Source organism: Zonotrichia albicollis, chromosome 3 (assembly GCF_047830755.1).
Source record: "Zonotrichia albicollis isolate bZonAlb1 chromosome 3, bZonAlb1.hap1, whole genome shotgun sequence".
In the NCBI taxonomy this organism is placed as follows: domain Eukaryota; kingdom Metazoa; phylum Chordata; class Aves; order Passeriformes; family Passerellidae; genus Zonotrichia; species Zonotrichia albicollis.
The window spans coordinates 3,332,305-3,351,828 of NC_133821.1; the positions used below are offsets into that span (position 1 = coordinate 3,332,305).

Sequence of the window (19,524 nt, forward strand, 5' to 3'; positions counted from 1 at the left end):
AAAGAGTCTTGATTTACTGCAGGTTGTTCATGTGTCGCATGCGGACATTTTTAGCGAGCAGATTTCTTATCCCTGCGAGAACAGGGAATGGCTTCCAGTGCTCCACGATCCCGGGAGCACAAACGTTGCATCCATTGTAAAAGGTAGGCAACCATGAAATCTATAAAGCCGATTTGGCAGGAGAAGCTGCTGTTGGTGCCAAGATTTGGTTACTGACCCACAGTTTCCTGTTTGGAAATCTATTAATTGATTCGCAAAGAGCATCTTTTTGGAAAACAAGGATTCAGACAGGCTGGCACAGGCTGGAGCTCCGCCAAGACTGCTCGGGAAGGTTGCCATGCTGGGAGCGAGCGAGCGAGAGAGCGAGAGAGCGAGCGAGGCGAGGGAAGAAAAAAAGGCAAGACTTGGCACGGCTCAGTCAAATCAGCTTCTTTTGTCTGCTGTCTCGGCTTGAGCTTCGCGAAAGAAAACCGTCCTGGGGTACAGAAAAACTCACAACTTTTTTTTTTGGTTTTCAAACTTCCGTCGCTTTTTAAGTCTCTTGGGCTCTTGGGAAGTGGTGGTGACATTAAATGACGTCCAGTTAGCAGTGAGCAGAGAAATAAAAGCTTTTAATGGAGCCTCCACAATGTCAGTTTGTACATATGGGAAATACGATATTTGGTGATTTTTTTTTTTTTTTCCCTATGTCTGATTAAACTGTAAGGGAGCCGAGTAACTTGGAAGATTGCAGAGGGAATGTGTAAATAAAAGGGAGAATTTTCATTTTTTTGCAGCAAAACAAAAACTTTTCATCGACACAAACATGCTTTAAAACCGAACCTGACCTCCTTCGGAATACGTTCGGAACGGGAATTCCGGCGTTTCTCTCAACAGAAACGAACTTTTAATGGAACCTCCTTAAAGATTTCATCTGACCCAGCAGTGAAGTAAGAGTAGAGAGAAAGTTGTGACTTCAATAGAAAAGTGAGTACGTTCTTAAAGCCACAACGTTTGTTTTTGCTGCTTGGTGCTGTCCTGGCTCCATGTCCCAGCCTTTGGGGACAAACCTGAAGACCCAGCAGGACACGCCGAAGATACCCAGGCTGTGCCTGAAGGGCAAAATCAGAGCATGGTTATTCTGCTCCTGCTCTCAAACATTCCCTTCAGTGCATCTTCCTAGAGAGCCTCTGGAATCGCTGAATTTTCTACTTTTAGAAGCAACAAGAGATGGAAAAATATCGGCTGCTGCCAAGTGAGGGATGTTTGAAGATGACACAGTTGATGGCACTGGATACGGAAACTTCAGTTTTGTAGTTACAGGACCTGTTTGCTGCAAACAGTGAAAAAAATCGGCTCCTTTCTCAGGAATTAAAAGAAAATGGACTAAAAAAATCAGTGATGGCTGAAGCGTGGACGCTTCACCATTTCAATAAAATGAAGGACCTAAAAGTCCATTGTTTTCTGCAAAGGTGCCTGGTTTTTCAGGGAGAGAGGTACCTGCCTTCTGATTTCCTGGGAGCAAATATGATCACACTGCCTATTAGGCCTGGATGTGCTGGGATTATCCTCCTGCTGCTGTGACAATCAGCATTATTATTTCAGGGAGTAACTGTAAACCGTAGATTTTTATGGATCGGCTTCGCTTGGAGTAAGTATTACCCTGTCCTTAAAAACTGGATTGTTCAGCCTGAGATGTGCAATTCCTGGCATGCTGCACAAGTGCATTTCCCTCATTCTTCCCTGCTGAAGGGAAGAAACAACCTTAATGGAAAGGTTTTTAATAGGAATGTGTTTGTGTTTTAACTGTGGCATTTGGATTGTGAGACTGCTAAAATTAACTGGCCTTTTTGATGATGTCAAAAACTTGGGTTACTTAATATTACATTAAATTGGTTTCTTAGCAAGATCTGTCTGATTTTTTTTTACTACATCAGTGAGCCTTTTGAAAGATGCTGTAGTTAAACAGTGGGTAAGATGCTTTTGTGATTAATATTTGGTTCACTGAAACATTTTAATAGGGTTTCTTGGGGAGTTTTGAAGAAAAAAATTCTATTATTCTGCCTTTCAAAATCCTTAAAAGATATCCTCAGCAGCTCAGTGTGGGAATAGGTGTGCCGTGGGGGATTTCAAATGGATCCTGGGTGGAAGGGGAGTGTTTGGAGGAGTTGAGTTCTGCTCTCTGTGTGGTTCTTGTCTGTTGTTCCTGCGCAGGCATTGCCATGGGATGTGCCTGGGGACACGGGGATGTGCTGGGCTGAGTTTGCATCACAACAGTGCCCTAAGTTTGCCTGTCCGTGGGGAATTCTGGAAGGAATTCCCATTATTTCTCAGAAATCCTGTGCAGCATCAAAGCATTTGCTGTTTTCTTTAATTGTGGCATTCCAGACCAAATCTTTACTGGGTGCCCCTACTAAAACTCAAAACAACAGAAAACATTTATGGTGCTGCCTCTAAGGGAAATATTAAAATGACCATTACATTTCTAAGTGATACATTAAAATAACCGTATTTCTCTCCCAAGTGCCTACATAATTTCATAAATTCAGGTTTTAGACATGATCAACATGTGGGTGCTTGCAGTGCGTTTGTAAAGAGAAATATTTGTACAAATATTTCAACATCTGTGTTCACTGAAGTTATTTTGGAGCTGTTCCTACAATGCTGGAAACACTGTTTATCTCTGAAATATCTCATCAGTACATTTTGGGTTCCTAAATGAGATACACACCACTGCACATTTCTTTTGGCCTACATAATAAAATATTTTTCTTCCTGATGAACTCTTTGATTTTGAAAGTTCATCTAAGTGCTAATTTTTTGGAAAATATCCCAACTTGGTAATTTAAAAATGAAATTGGAATAGCAAGGTTTAAATGGTTGGAACCTGAACAGTGGTTGGATTGCATGCAAATGGAATTTCTGGTGTAATGGTTTATTGTATTTATGTATTTTCTTTATCAGCTGGACTTTTCTGGATACTTTAATCTGATTATTCATTGCCACCATTCATCTATGATCCTTAATTATTGGATAGGTTTAATAACTTCATAAATTAACAATTTGTGTTTAATTCTTAATGAATCATTAATATCTATTTTAGATTGGATTGTGCAGTTCCTTAACGTGGCATATTTCAGTGTGGAGATGAGGGTTGGTGGTTGGGGTTTGAGTTCATTTTTGTTATTAAATCACAGATCATGTTTCACATTAGAGCATCACATTTGATACTGTGATGGGCCAATGTCTGATTTCACTTGTGGTGATTAACAGGACATAAACAAAGGTTTACTCTCCTGTTTTAATTAGTGTCAAAGTAGTTTGAGATCAAAATGGGCCTGGAATGGGCTTAGTTTGTGCCTTTAATATTGATATATCAAAGCATTTTAAAAAATCAGCGCTTACTCTGAACCCCTGTGGTTATTGGCCAAGGAAGAGATGAGCATTTCTCAGTATGGCTGTGGATTCTCCCTAAAAATTGTTGTAGGACAATAATACAAATGTTAAAATGCAGTTTATAGAGGTTTGGGGTGTTATTTTGCATTCCTATGGCCATGGGAGGTTATCTTGAGATTCTGCATATGGTAGAAATCCATGTGCTGAGGTATCCTCAGTGTCTATAACGATATTAATAAAAAAATTTCAAAAGTTATATTTGATGTATATATTTTAAGGCTCTTTCCATTTTCCATTTATTCTTTACCATTAATCCAGAATAATTGCTTATTTTGTAGTCCACCATTCCAAGGTGTTTCCTCTTGGCAAAGTGGGATTGACTTGGGTGGAATTCCACTTCTTTATTCCATATAAGCCACAGTCTTTATCCATGCCACAAAAAATTTGAGCAAAGTCAATATTATTTCATCCACTGTAACTCTTAAAATGTCATTTAAGTGAGTTGAGTAACTCTTGTAGTCATTGTGGAGGCATAAACACCTTTAGGAGATGATTTGGGCGGTTGTCCCATCAGTCCTGAGTCACTCTCTTTATTGACCATAAATAATTGGAAAATAGAAGAAAAAATTGTGAGAATATAAAAATATTGATTTGTAGCAATTTTAAGTTATATTGTCATATATTTATAGATGAGAAATAACTTACAGTTGTTTAGGATCTGACTGATTCTGATAATTTTCTTAATGAAATTGTTGTAGAAATAATAGAAACTTGTACTGTTAATAATTATGGATATGCATGTTTTCACTATTTTTCTATTTTACTATTTTTCTTTATAAATAAGTTTTGCCCAGCGTACATCTGTCCCTCTGAGTCAATACAGCAGTTTTTCCATATTTATTGGATGCTATGGAATTGAAAAAGTTTTTAGGGATAAATCATAAATCACACAAAAAATTCCCATTATTGTCTTTCCTTTACATTTGTTTAATCACCTATTTTTGCTAAGTTTGCCAGGATCGAGCAGAATCTTTGTGTCATCTTTTCTCCTGTTTGCTGCTGACTTCTTCAGCCTGTGTCAAATTCTGGTTTATCTGAAGTTACAGCCTCTGTAATAGTAAATTTTAGGGTTTTAAGATAGGAAATGCACAGTGTTTGCAGCACGGTTTGCTCTGTGTGCTGTTATTTTATTAATCAGCAGATTAATAGAAGAGAAATCAGGGAATATCCAGTCCCTGATCTTGAGCAGGGACACCTTCCACTATCCCAGGTTGCTCCAAGTCCCTTCCAGCCTGGCCCTGGACATTTCCAGGGATGGGACATCCAGCAGCTCCCTGGTCCATGACTGATTGTTCAGACACTTCCAGATCCACAGTTTAGGAATTAATCACATCCCAAGAAAAGTGTCTCCCTCATACGGACACAACACTTCTACTGAATGCCAGAGGAAACTGGAATGGTTTGGTTGAGTTCACTAAACTACAATGGAAAGATCTTCCTTATAAATTAATATTAAAAGGATAAGAGAAGAAGCATGAAAGAAATGTTTTTTTTTTTTTTTTAATCTGTTTAATTGCATCAAAGTTGAAAATTTCTTTGACCGTCTTCTTGGATAATGCATGTAAGAGTTCCTTCTTTTTTTCTGACACATAACAAGGGTTTAGTCCTCGTTCTCCAAATGCAAACTTTGCATTTGAGCACTGAGAGGTTTCCATTGTATTGATTTTTCCATGCAAACCTTCATCCCTTTTACGCCTCAGCACAACACCAAGTGTGCAGTGTAAGAGGAAACACAGAGTAAAAGCGCTTTGCTCCATGAAAGATTTCATTGTGGTTTTGTTTTGGAAGCCCCAGAGCTGTGTTTTTTCCAGTCCTACAGATAGGAATAGGAATAAAATCTGTTTCTTGTTCATCTAATGCACAGAAAGTAAAAACTAAGAACTCTACAGACAGTACAGTGTTAATTAAGATGATTCAAATTTTCATTTTCCATAGGTAATGAAAATTTTGGTAATAAAAATTCCATCCCAGATTAAAGCACCTGCAGAGACTGTGGAGAGGACAGACTGTGAGAAAATGTGTAGGTTCAGGAGGAGCATACTCAGAAAAATCTCAATATATTTTGACCTCTGTTGGTAGAAATGATTGAACAGGGTAGGTTGGGAAGTCTTCCAGTGAACTATAGGTGATATCCACTGATAAAATCTTCTCCAGGGCGTTTGTAACCTGTTGTAACCTCAGTTTTCCCATTTCTAAGACCAGCCTGGTGTTTGCCCATGAGTTTCCATTATAATCTGTTCCCAGCTGGAGAGAGTTGTGTTGGTCTGTCCTTGGCTGTGAAATCTTTGTTCATTTTCCCTTTTCTTTCTGAAAAATAGAGGTGGGAAGGCAGGAAGGACTTCAAGGAAAGAGAGGATCTCCTCTTTACTTGGTTAAGGTTTGTTGCTTTCATTGACATGATGGAATCATGAAGTGAGGAATCATTTGGGTTTAAAAGGGACCTTAAACTCATCCAGTGTCACCCTTTCCATGGGCAGGGACACTTTCCACTGTCCCAGAGTGCTCCAAGCCCTGTCCAACCTGGCCTTGGATGCTTCCAGGGATCCAGGGGCAGCCACAGCTTCTCTGGGCACCCTGTGCCAGGACCTCCCCACCCTCAGAGGGAACAATTCGTTCCCTCTATTTAATCTAAATCCACCCTTTTTTGGTTTAAAGCTATTCCTCCTTGTCCTAATGGTTTTATTACCTACCTTTTATATGGCTTTTGTTTATATCTATGGCTTTATATTTATATTTTATAAGTCTTTCCATTAGTTGTTCACAGTTGTGATGCATTTCAAGGGCTTGAGATGTTTTGTTCTGCTGCCATTACACTTCTGGCTCTACTTTTCTGTTTTTGTGCACCCAGTGTAAGAACTTCATATAAATGAGTTTTTGTAATGTCTGCTGTATTTATTTTTTTTTAAGCTATGATTAAACTGGTAAACTCATAGTGTTGGTATAATTTTGCATTTAAGATACATTCTGCTGTTGCAATAAACCCCATTGTCCCAGTATAATGCTTTTCCTTTCATATGGATACATGCTGCAGAACATAATTCTTTCTCTTTGGTAGAAATTCATCTGAAAAGGAACTGTTAAAAGCCAATATATTTGTAGTGAATGAAGCAGTTTTAGCAAATGGAACAATGTGGTTCCTGCAACACTGTCTCACTGTGTCCTTTTGAAAATTGCTCTGGTTGAGGAGACTGTTGTGGCACTTATTTTTATAGTTGGGAAACATTATTCTTGTTATTTAATTCAGCTGCTGACATAATGAGTGCTCAGCTGTAATGAATATTTGATGTGTTTATGCTAATGTAAAGGCCCAGCTATTTCCAGTTCTCTCCAACCTTTCTAACTTTTCAGACAACAATTTTAAGAGTGATGCACTTTGCCCAATGTGTCTTGATGAAAAGGGATAATATTTTTATGGATGCCCAATTAACAACTTGTAAATTCATTTTCTTGTGGTCTTAGCTGTGACTCTGTAAGATTTTTAACTTGAAATGGTCTCTTTAGACTGTCATGAGAGAATTGGGCCAGCATCAGGATCTGCAGTGTGGATGTGTGGGACTCATTACTCCTGTTTTCCCTCAGAGTCAGCAGCCAGAGCTGGGCACTTTTGGTCATTATCTAATTCCAAGCTGATAGAGCTGCAGGTGGAATAGTTCCCAAAAAAACACAGAATCTTCTAAATAATTTTCCCCTAAAAGTAGCATAAAAAGACACAGACATGTGTGAAAGGTTGGAGACAAGAGGACAAAGATGTTCCAGTGGCTGAAGGCCCTCTGCTCTGGAGCCAGGCTGGAGAGCTGGGGGTGCTCACCTGGAGAAGAGAAGGATCCAGGGAGAGCTCAGAGCCCCTTCCAGGGCCTAAAGGGGCTCCAGGAGAGCTGGAGAGGGACTGGGGACAAGGGATGGAGGGACAGGACACAGGGAATGGCTGCACACTGCCAGAGGACAGGGATAGATGGGATATTGGTAAGGAATTCCTGGCTGTGAGGGTGGTGAGGCCCTGGAATAGAATTCCCAGAGAAGCTGTGGCTGTCCCTGGATCCCTGGAAGTGTCCAAGTCCACTTGAACAGGGTTTGGAGCAGCCTGGGTTAATGGAAAATGTCCCTGCCCATGGCAGGGAGTGGGACTTTCAGGTCTCTCCTGACCCAAACCATTCTAGGATTTTTTCATCCAGCAGCATCTCTGGATTTTATGACCTTGTAGTGCCACAAAGTTCATTGTGCTCTGATCACTCTTTGTGAACTTTTAGGATTTTTTCTTACTCTACTTTTTTTATTTTTGAAAAGGGAAGTGTTTTCTGTGCTCTGTTGTAATTTTTTTACATGAAACTTGTGTGTCCCTTGCATGACAAATGTCCTCAGAATTGTCGTTATCACAGACAATCCCAGTGCTCCTGACTGCAGACGTCCCCTTTGAGCTGTCTGTGAAATGTGGAGAATTTTGCCTGCGGTATTTCCTCTCACCTATTTCCATCCTCTGGGATGAGGCACCTCCCTGGTCCATGGCTGATGGTTCAGACACTTTCAGATCCACAGTTTAGGAATTAATCACATCCCAAGAAAAGTGTCTCCCTCATACGGACACAGCACTTTTACTGAATGCCAGAGGAAACTGGAATGGTTTGGTTGAGTTCACTAAACTGCAATGAAAAGATCTTCCATATAACTGAATATTAAAAGAATAAGAGAAGAAGCATGATAAAAACATTGATTTTCTCTGATAAATTGCATCAAAGTGGAAATTTTTTTGACTGTAGTGGCACAATCCCACTGGCAGGAATTATGCCTGATATTACTGGAAAATATTCCTGACCGTGTCTCATTGTGAAAGTGCACAGCCCCGTGCCCTGGAGTGGCAAGGCTTGGATTTTCTTTGTGGCTTCCTTTGCAAGGAGTTCATTGAAACAAATCTTTTGGGTATTCAGCAGCCAAAGGTAGTTTGAAAATGAAAAAAAAAATTAACATAGTGAGATAGTGAGAAAAATGCAAAAAACAACAGAAGTAGGAGGAAGGAAAGCCAGTAAAGAAAGGGGGGATGAGAAAAAATGCTTTTAGGTGAAGTCTTGCCAAGAAGTGACTCCAGACAAGTTTTCATGGTCACTTTTCTTTTGCTGTTAGGAACAGAAATCTGTTGGTTACACAGAGTTCTTTTACTCTGCAGCATTGATTTTCCTTGCTCTCCATGCTTTGTAGCAAATGATCAACCTCCTGTGCTGGCAGGGAAAGAGAGTTTTATCTTTGTCCTGTGTTCCTGGGGTATGAGGGAACAGAGCCAATTAAATTAATTTAATTTTGGACAGCATATTAAGAGTCAGTAATCCTATTGTATAATGGCTGCATGTCAGTTAAAGCTATTTGCACCCTCTACTTGCTTGGAATTTTTTAGCATATTTGAATTTTTCTTTATGTTCAAGAAATTTTTCTTTCCTTTGGTTTTGGGTAACTGCAATGTCTTTATATGCATTTTTTAAAAATTATTCTTAGCTTACTGGTGTGTTTTATTAAACTTAATCTTTCATGTAGAAGATTTTTTAAAGATGAGAGGGGTGTGTGTGCATCTATACAATATGTATATGTATATGTATATGTATATGTATATGTATATGTATATGTATATGTATATCTATATCTATATCTATATCTATATCTATATCTATATCTATATCTATATCTATATCTATATCTATGTAGTAATAGACTTTTTGCCTGTGTTCTTCTTTGAGATAATCAAACCATTTACATTTTTGCATTATAATCAGGTGTTGTAAAGTTTGTTTAAAGATTTTTTTGTTTTTCTGATAATTTTTCCAAATATTCTGATATTCAACTCAGTTTGTACACCTGCTTCAGTTTGAGTTTCTGGGTGACATTTAGACCAAAAACTCTGTAATTGTTTACTAGCAAGTAATTCTAATTTCACTTATAATAGTTAAAAATAAACCAAGGAAATGTGTAAAGTCCTTGTCTGCCTACCCTGTAGTGAAGCATTTCCTTAAAAGCCTGTGGTGGGAGCTGCAGTTTCTCATGTTGCCTCAAATACACAGGTTTTTTTTTTTTGGTTACAAGTAATTTTTATCTGTAAAAAGTTTATAGATTTAGGTAGTGAAAGCAGTTACTAGATTTAAAAAGTGCTTTTGAGCTTTAGGCTGGCTTTTGTTTAATGCTGCAATGAGGGACATGCTGATCCTTCACTCACCTTTCTGAGGGATGTGTGAAAATAAAATAAAATAAAATAAAATAAAATAAAATAAAATAAAATAAAATAAAATAAAATAAAATAAAATAAAATAAAATAAAATCTGTCATTTGTGTGTCTCAGGATGAGACTGGGAGGCTTGTGTGGCCCAGAAGTCAAAAATACCTGATGGAAAACTTGGAGTGCAGTTCCTGTGAACCTAAAACCATTCATGAACTGAAAGGCAGGACCGCCACTGGTCTTTGTGTTGCCTTGAAGGGCATCTGCACAATTTGCTTCATTTGGAATTTGCTGGAGTCACCTGAGTTTTTCCTGCCATTTTCTGTCCAGATGGGGCCTTTTGTATTCCTGGACCAGACACTCACATCTCAAAGTTCTTGTTCTTAAGGATCCTCTAGAGATGGTAGCAGCATGGAAAATTCCATCCTTTTACTGGGAAGCTGTGAGGCTTTGCTGTGAAGCCAACTTAGATATTATGGAGAAATTCTTCCTTGTGAGGGTGGGGAGGTTGCCCAGAGAAGCTGTGGCTGCCCCTGCATCCCTGGAAGTGTCCAAGGCCACCTTGGAGATGGGGCTTGGAACAACCTGGGATAGTGGAAGATGTCCCTGCCCATGGCAGAGGCTGGGATTGGATGATCTTTGAGGTCCCTTCCACCCCAAACCATTCCATGGTGCTTCACCCCAAAGACATGCTGCAGTTACAGAAGGGGGAAATGAGACATTCAGTGCAGTTGATGAAAATGTTCCCATCTTTTCCTGCAAATAAACCCCACTTGCTGTATTAAAAAAACCCTCCCAAATCCTGGCTCCTCAATAAGAAAATAAATGATACAAAAAAGGATTTTTCCTCGCTCCTGTGGGTTGTCAGAGAAGGACTTCAAACTTCTTGTCAGAGATACAGCTGAAAATCAAGCTTTGTACGCATCACCTGCAGATCCCACATTCCAGGCTGCAATTCCTAGTTTGGGAATCACACTTTGGGAGCAGTATGAGAAATATCCTTCTCCAGTAACTCAGTATAATGTGCAATGGCTTTTATATTGATGGGAAGGCTCCCTTAGATTACCCTTTAAATAGTTTTATTCATAACCTATGAATACTGCTTAGCAGTTTCAGATAAAATTGGCTTTGTATGAAATTGAAGAGCCTGGAGAAAATGTTCTTTGTTGCTAACTCTCTTTTGGCTGAGTCAAAACTTGCACCTCACTCAGGTTGTACTGAGATTGGACTGGAACGATGGGACTTGGGCATTTGCTATCCCCACACAGCTTCTGTCTGAATTACATAAAACTTGAGCTTTTACAAATTTGTTTTGTTTGCCAGTAAGTGAAATTAAATCATTCTTCTCCTCTTCCCACCTGGGAAGTGTTACCTTCTTTATCTGATTATTTTTTTGCTCAAGCAGTTGCAGATTCCAAAGTCCCAGTGCCTTTAATGGGATGGCTTAAGTTTAAGTGGTCACAAAGATGATGACAGATATTTTGTGTAGCTCAAACACTGTGAAACCAAGCTGTCATTTTGCCATTGGTGTCAGCAGCTATTCCAGAAAGACATTCCTGAAGCAGTTGGAACCCTGTGAGTTCCATGCCTGAGGTGGCAGGAACAGGCTTCCAGGGCTTCCCAGATTTAATTCCTGCTCTGTGACAAAATATTTGAAGCACATATGTTGAAAGTGGCTTTCACAGCCTGTATTTGGGCTTTGATTTTATTGGAAGGTGTGTGAGACTGCTCCTTTGGAAAATCAGGCTCCTCTAATTACGTAGGTAACATATTTTAAAATGTTAGAGTCTGCCTATGAATCATTTCTCTCCCATTATTAGAGGTGACATTTCCATTTAATTTCCCAGTGGGATTCCATTTAATGTTTTCAAAACAACATCAGTCGAAATCATATTTGTTTTGCTTGTTTGCCTTTACAAAGAAATTTTTTATGAGAGGAGTTGCAAAGTTTTTCAAATGGAAGAAAGAAGTCTTTAGACAGGAAATATTTGTAAAACTTGCACTTGTTATTTTCTTTCAAATCCGGTACCTTGAATAGATGTCAGACTAGTGAGGCAGCTGGGACATGTCTAAATATTCTCAGAAACCAAGAATTAGGGAGTCTGCTGAACTTTCTTATTTTGATCCTGTTCTCATTGAGTGAATTGTGCATATTTAGTGCTGTGAATGGAGCTGGTGCTTTGCTTTTAATTCACACGTGAAGAATTTAGTCCATCCTTGGAGTATTCAGAGTATTCTGACCAGGAATATTTTTTTCAGCTGGTGTATTGAATTTTTGTTACATTACTGCTCTGATGGGACGTACACAGGCTGCCCTGGATATGCCTGTTCTAAATAAAAGTGATTTTTGACCCTGAGCACACGTGGAGTTGTCACAGGTCAAGGCAGGGTTCAGCTAAGGGGACAAGACTCTGTGTTCTCAAAAAAATCTTATTTTTAGTATAGGACAAAGGCTAATTGTGGCTTGAAGTTTTATCAGCCGTTACTAATAAAATTCTGGGAGATATTTGAGTCTCTGCCTTGTTTTGTGTTGGTGTATCAAATATAAAGTGAAACTGAAATGTTACAAAAAATTGTAAATAAAGAAAAATGCTTCTGCTTTTCGGAGAGTGGGAAAAGGGAGGGAACAAACAGAGAGGGGAAACAACATGTGAAGAATAAGAGAGACATAAAATCTTAGTATGCTGCTTATTAATAGGATTTATTGCTGCTATTTGTAATAACCCTGATTGAAAGCATTTCTTTAACGTCGTGTGCTTGGTATTTTCCAGGAAATTAGAACAAAACATTAAATGTGTTGCTTTCTACCCCATGTCTCCTTTCCCTTCCCCTGATCTTTTTTACTTGGGAGGTTTTAAACATTTATAGGGGAAAACCATTTTAAAAAGGGCATGTAGCACCAAGGTAATAATCACAGAGCTGTGCTGCTTTATGGGGCAATAATCCAGTTGCCTTGTTTGAAAAAGCTACTTGGCCTTCATTCTCCAAGGCTTTTCCTCAGGGAATGGGACTGGATTATTGCCTTGTAAAACAGTGCTGCATCCCTCTTGTTGATTAATTATAAATCTCTGCTCATGGAGTACTTTGTGTTTTACAGCATTCCCCATTCCTTTTCTTCATGGCTTTGTCCTGCTTTCTGAGAATTCACAAATAAAAGCTGAGTTTTTCTCAGTTTGTGGCACTCGAACATTAATCTCCAATCTGGGAGTTCTTCTATGAGCATGTTACACAATTATTTTCTCCAAGTAAAGGAGAAGCACAGTTTACTCAACTTTCTACCACACATCCACTTTTTTTGCAGCCACTGATATGTATAAACTTGCAATAAATAAATGTTAGCAAGGAACTCCAGTGGTAGCACCTATTTGAATTTCCTGGAGCTGGGAATGTGGGCTGATACCTCATCAAGCTATTGTCATTTCTAGCACTAAGATGGCTGTTAAACGCCTAAATATTGTTGATTGATCTTTTTGGGCTCTTCCATAAAATTTTTAAGTCTTTTTCCACTTCCTGAGGCTTTCTGGGAGTGGGAAGGAACAGTCCAGAAATAGCTGAAATAACAAGAAGCCATTCACAGCTGTGCTCAGGTGGTTGCTGGCAGGACATTTCCCAAACTCCAGGTAAGCTGGCAGGACAGTCAGGTTGGAAGTGTAGCCAGGCACAGTTCCAAATGGATAGACCCTGTCCAAATTGGAAGATTATGGGATTTGTAACATCACCTGTAATTTGTGTGCTTGAAGAGGAGTGTGAATAATGTTCTGATGTCTTTTTCGAGGGGTGTTTGCTCAGTGCACAATGAGGGAATGGGTATTTTTGGATGTCACATTTATGATTTGTGCTTGGCATCACCACTCCTGATTTATTTATGTATCAGCCTCCACACAATGGGCACTCTGCTTGAAAATAATTTGGAAGCTGAAGCTGTTGTGTGTGACCAGCAGCTTCCTGAGCCGTGTTTGATACGGAGGATTTATCACACCTCCAGCTCTACATCAGTGATGATTATCAATTGTTTTCCTGATGAACAGCAAAACCATGACAGGGAAAGGCGTGATTGCATTAAGGAAAATATTCTTCATAGTCAGAGTGTGAATCACCAGCCTTGGAGAATTCAAAAACTTGATTGGAGGTGACCCTGAGCAGTTGGATTGAATGTTGGATTTGTTCCACTGTGAGCAGGGGGTTTGGCCTCCACATTGTCATGATAGGTGAAAGAATTATAAAAGAAAGGCCTCATAAAACCAGGCCTTGCTCTGCTAGATTACCAGCTAGCCTGTCACTTCTTCTAAGTGCAGATAAGCAGCTAGTTAAGTTCCCATGTGAAAATAACTTGAGAAGGAGAACAATCTGTTCTTGAGGAGAAAAATGAGTGGCACCTGCATAACAATAGATCTATCCCATGAGAATCAGTGAAGAAAATCTGTAAACAATTTAAGAATAGAGAGTTGGTGGATAAGTAAAATGCCTTTTACTAACCAACAGAGTAATTGGCAAGAAAGCTACTAACCAACTGGTGTTGCACACAGGGTCTGTGAAAATTGTATAAAAATGAGTTATGAGAATAAAGAATGGACTTTTTCCTGCATGAAGAAAATGGGGTCTCATATGATTCATTCTGATACCACCCCTCAGTGATCCTTCCACACTGCATCCTTCAATGACTGAAAGTAAGAGGTGCTGCCATGGGTTCCAGTGAATTTCTTCCATGTCCGACAGCTTTTCTGTGTTCTCACTGCTTGTGGGAGCCATCTTCTCATTCTCCTGCTTTAGAAGTTGATGAACTGGGCAGTTTCTGCATGTGGAGAAACTTCTGGAAAATTTGGAGAACCCATCCTTGGGGTCTGTGTGTGTGTGTGGGACAAGCACAAGTGTTTGGTTTTAGGGGCTCTCCCAGTATTAGAGGTGACATTTCCATTTAATTTCCCAGTGGGATTCCATTTAATGTTTCAAAATGTAAGTGGAGTAGCTTTGTGGAGTCAGCTCCTCTCAATCCACACATCCCCTGTGAGGCGAGAATGGGGTGGGGAATATTTACAAACTTTTCAAATACTTCACAGAAAGGAGCTCAGCCCATGCTTGGTTGACCCATCCCAGGATCACACCTGGAATACATTTCTGTGTGTGATAGGCTATAATATATAACTCTTGTTAGCACCAAGATGGGTGTTGAACCCCTAAATATTGTTGATTGACGTTTTTGGGCTCTTCCATAAAATTTTTAAGTCTTTTCCCACTTCCTGAGGGCTGAATTGCTGGTTTGGGTTGCAGCAGATCTCTGAAAAGGTTTCTAATGAAGAACCAAAATGAGTTTTCTGATTTTGAGTCAGTCTGACCACTGTTAAACTCCTTCAGCTGACAGAGCACTACAGCAACACCCAAATCAGCTTTTGGGGAGGTTCCTGGTCCATACTGACACTTTTTGAGTAGAAGAATGCACAGCAGGACTCTCTTGGATCCCAAAATCATGGAAGAGAATTGAAAGATCACCTCCTTCCAAACCCCCTCCATGGGCAGGAACACCTTTCACTAGACCAGCTTGGATCTAATGTTTAAATTTCCTTAAATTAGAATTTTTCTCCTTTTTCTTTTTTTCCTCAGCTTCATGATTTTTTTGTTTTTGTTGGTTTGTCTCTGCTTCTGTTCCTGACAGCTCAGTGACCTCACACACTGAGCTCACACTATTTGTTTGACACTCCATATGCAAGAACCTCTTGTGCTTGACTGAATTGCAAGGAGGTTATTAACTCCTGGTGGGGTCACTCCTCTTTCTCAGCCAATAAGGCAGAGCACAGGTTTCACAGTGACATTCTGTGCCCTGCTTTTTGTGGTTTTTATAAATACAGGCAGTTACAAATGGGTGTTACAGACACATGAATGGGAAATTACTGTGTCCTGCTATTGAATTTTGTTTGAGACCAGACACTGAGGATTCACCACCTGATGGTGACAGTGGATTTTGGGTGTCTGATCCTCAGTGTTGTTTTTGAGGGAATTCATGATACCTCTAGAAATTCTCGATGTTTGGATGCTTCACAGAGTCTGCCGTTCTGTGTGTGAAATGGTAACAGGTGTGATCGCCCAAGAAATGAGAATTTTTCAGGTCTTTGATTTAAGTGATTGGTGCTGATGACTCTTCACTTTTACAAAGCTCTTTGATTCTTGAATATTAGAGAATCACAGAATGGTTCAGGTTGGAAAACACCTTTGAGATCATCAACTGTTAACTCAGCACTGCCAAGCCACCACTGAACCATGTTGAACCATAGAATAAAGCTAATTTTTTCTCAGTTTACCTGTGTAAATCAGTTTAACACTAACAATATAAAAAAGGGTTTTATGAACAGTGCGTACTGATGAATGGTGTTGTATTATTTACAATTATTTGCAGTTATTTAATAGTTTGTACTGGCATTTTTGTTTTTACTGTGTCTAAATTTTGGGTAGAATGGATGAACATATTCAATTATCAAAGAGATTATTTACTAACAAGTAGAATTAGGAGGAATGCACAGGTAGGAGGATGAGTTTTGGGAAGCAGCAGGAGAAGGTTACTGTGCATTTAAAGGGCTGAATTGCTGGTTTTGGTTGCAGCAAATCTCTGAAAAGGTTTCTAATGAAGAACCAATTTAAATTCAGAAAAGAGGAATCCTCATGTGCCATCACCTGGTTTGAGACATGCAGGTTAATAAATATTTTCCCTTTATGTATCCTCAAGAGAGGCATCCCTTAAAAATGAAATACTTTCTTGCACCCCCACCCCTTAATTTCTTATTGTTTTGTGCAAATGAAGTCAGAGCAGGAGGGGGTTTTAACTTCACTTAGAGCAATAATTGGTAGGATATATGATGCAAATGAATTGGCTCAAATTTTCCCTTAATGTACCTCGGCTTCAATTCTCCTGCTGCCCTTCTGAACTGTAGTTATTGTGCTGGCACTGGAGGTACCTTTGAAGAGGCAGAGCTGCCTGTGGCAGTCGAAGCAAAATCAGAAGAAAATTTAAATGATTAATTAATGTAATCTAGTGTCTGTTTTACCAAAGGCTTTGGAGGACTTATTGAGCTCGATTAATGAGAGAAATTCCAGTGGCAGGTTTGGAGAATGGGTTTTTGAAGAGTGGAAATGGCACAGCTGCTGCAGGGGAAGTGATCAGGCAGCTCTTCATATTAAACCACCCACTGAATTAGGACTAAGGAAAAATATTCTCTAAAAGCTTTTCTTTTCCAGTTAATTATTGTTTAGTGTTTGTAAAAAAATCAGCCTGGTACAGAATGGCTTTAAAGTTGTAAAGGACAACAGGACATAAATCTCACCTGTAGTTTGTGAGCTGTGAGTGTCCACATTCCTGAAAGGGACTGGGTAAACTCATGGAAGAACCACTGGGGGATATGGAATAGGGATGGAAAATATGCTAGGAAGTTGCTCTTCTCTTGGAGAGCCAGGTTCTGAACTGACTTCTAGTTCTACTTGGCCTGTTCTGTGTTTTAGGGTTCAGAAATACCTGCAGTCAGTGAGGAAGGTAAAAGAAGTAAAAATGTTGAGAGATTTAAAATCTAGAAGTATTTTTGTCCATTTAAAATTGTTGTTATCCTGCTTAAATTTGAAAACTAACAACAATGAACTAAAATATCATTATTTTCATACTGTTCCAGACAGGGATTCTGGAAGTTTTTGTACTTCAGTTCCTTGCTCTGAGCAAGGCAGCCTTCAAAGTCTGGGCCTTGTTCATTGACTTCTGAAAATCTCCAAGGTTTTAATCCCATTTTTAGGCATCTTGGTCTTGTACTAACTACTTCCATTGTGAAGAATATTTTCCTTTTGTGGAGTTTTTCTTGCTGTGGCTATTTTTGTTTCAAAAACATACAGCTAATACTTGTGAAGCATTTGCAGGGGTTTTTGGGGGGGGGTTTAATTGGTTTTTTTGGGGTTTTTTTGGTAATAATTTATTTAAAATGAAAACTAAAAAGTGAAGATTTGCAGTGTGTTGGGTCATTGTAGGGTAATATAGATTGGAAGAGTCATCTGGAAGTCTGTGGAGGTGAAGTTGCCCACCCATCTAAATACAGATGGCTCTCTATCAAAAATGTTTTATTTGTGGAAAGTAAAAGTAGATTTATTTCTTTTTCTGAGCTGTCTCTATTATGGGAGTTATTAGTGGCCAAAATGTCAATGACAAAATGAAAAAATGATAAAAAATATTTTGTAGGAAAAAATGGGTCTGCTTTAACCTGGCTCTATGGACTAAGGGTAAGAATGTTAATTTAAAAGATCTGCTAATTATTATTTCTCTTTCAAGAATAGAAGCAACAATATTACCAAAGGTCTGGCTGACGGTCAGGAGGTCAATTTGGCAGTGACAGAATAAAGAATTGGAGGCAGAATTATAGAATCAGGATCATTCAGGTTGGAAAAGAGCTCAAAGACCATTGAGTCCAACCTGTGACCCATCCCCACCTTGTCCCTGAGTGCCACATCCAGCCCTTCCTGCAACTCCAAACCTCCCTGGGCAGCCCCTTCCAATGCCTGAAATTCCTCCTGAGGTAAAGTGATAAAGGAGTAAGAAAGCTGGAAAAGGGGCTAGGAATGGAGCCCCAGGAAATCTGAATGGAGTAGTGGAAGAAGGGAAGAAAGGAGGATGATTTGCAGAACTCAGGTGAGCACTGAGATCCTGGGGCTTTCAGGGGAGCTGTGGCACAACTGGGAAAAGCAGGACACCATGTTCACAGGGGTCTTAAGATGAGGGAAGAGATGAGGATCTGACTCCTTGTTTCAGAAGGCTTGATTTATTATTTTATGATATAAATTATATTAAAACTATACTAAAAGAACAGAAGAAAGTATTTCATCAGAAGGCTGGCTAAGAATAGAATAAGAAAGGATGATAATAAAGGTTTGTGGCTTGGACTCTCTGTCCCAGCCAGCTGGGCTGTGATTGGCCATTAATTAGAAACATCCAACATGGGCCAATCACAGATCCACCTGTTGCATTCCTCAGCAGCAGATAATCAATGTTTACATTTTGTTCCTGAGGCCTCTCAGCTTCTCAGGAGGAAAAATCCTAAAGAAAGGTTTTTTCATAAAAGATGTCTGTTACAGGATGGAGATGTAGAATTTTAAAGGGACGGGTTTTAAGGTCGCGAGGCAGAGAGGAAACCACCAAAAGAAGCTGGAATGTCCCCTCCTCATCACTGACCACACCATGAGCAGGCAGCTCCCCTTGCTGGGGTTCCCAGTACCCCCAGGACCCTCCTATGCTGGAAACAGATCCCCCAACAATTCATGAGCAGCAAGGTTTTATTTTATCTCTTTCATGAGTCCCTTCCCCAAATTAGGGCATGTGATGTGCCCACATTTTTAATATCAGGAGGTTTCACTAAATGTGAAAAGTATCTTTTTTAAAGCTTGCATAAAATCCTGCATTTGAATACAAAGCAGCTGCTTCCAGGAGCCATAAACCAAAGCCCCAGAGCACCAGGGAGGTTCATTATTCAGCCCAGGAACATTCATGCTCCTCATGCTCACAAATTCAAGCACAAATGGCCTCCCTCTGGCTTTTGGTGTAGTGAAGGCTCTGCTAACTACAGATCTATTTCTTCATGCACTCCATAAACACCTGGATTTATCCTGGTTGCCAAGCCAGACCACCTTGTTCCTTGCATTGTAAATGCACGCTAAACCTTGATTCTGATTATGATTATGATATAGAAGTGACAGGTTAAAGTGTCTTTAAGTAGCTTCACCTCATCCACAAGTACCAAAAGGTTTTAATCCCTTTTCTGTAGTTTCTGTTTAAAATGACTCTTGGTCTGTGGCAGGAGGTACCTGCCAGGACAGCAAAGGATGAGCTGTGCTGCCTAAAAATATTCTCTGGTTTGTGTCTGTCAGTGATAATTCTGTTA

At 39.5% G+C, this 19,524-nt stretch overlaps 1 protein-coding gene across 3 annotated transcripts in view; it reads left to right on the top strand.

The window, feature by feature from the left end:
- The window catches only part of MSRA (methionine sulfoxide reductase A), a 245,440-nt gene that overhangs the window by 17,245 nt on the left and 208,671 nt on the right, over positions 1–19,524 (top strand). Inside the window, exon 1 of one of the 3 annotated variants that reach the window (XM_005493290.3) lies at positions 72–1,630. The exons of the other annotated variants lie outside the window; for them this stretch is intronic. The gene's annotated coding sequence lies outside the window, so the exon portion shown is untranslated. Of the gene's footprint in view, positions 1–71; positions 1,631–19,524 lie in introns of those variants that run through there. 3 annotated transcript variants of the gene reach the window in all.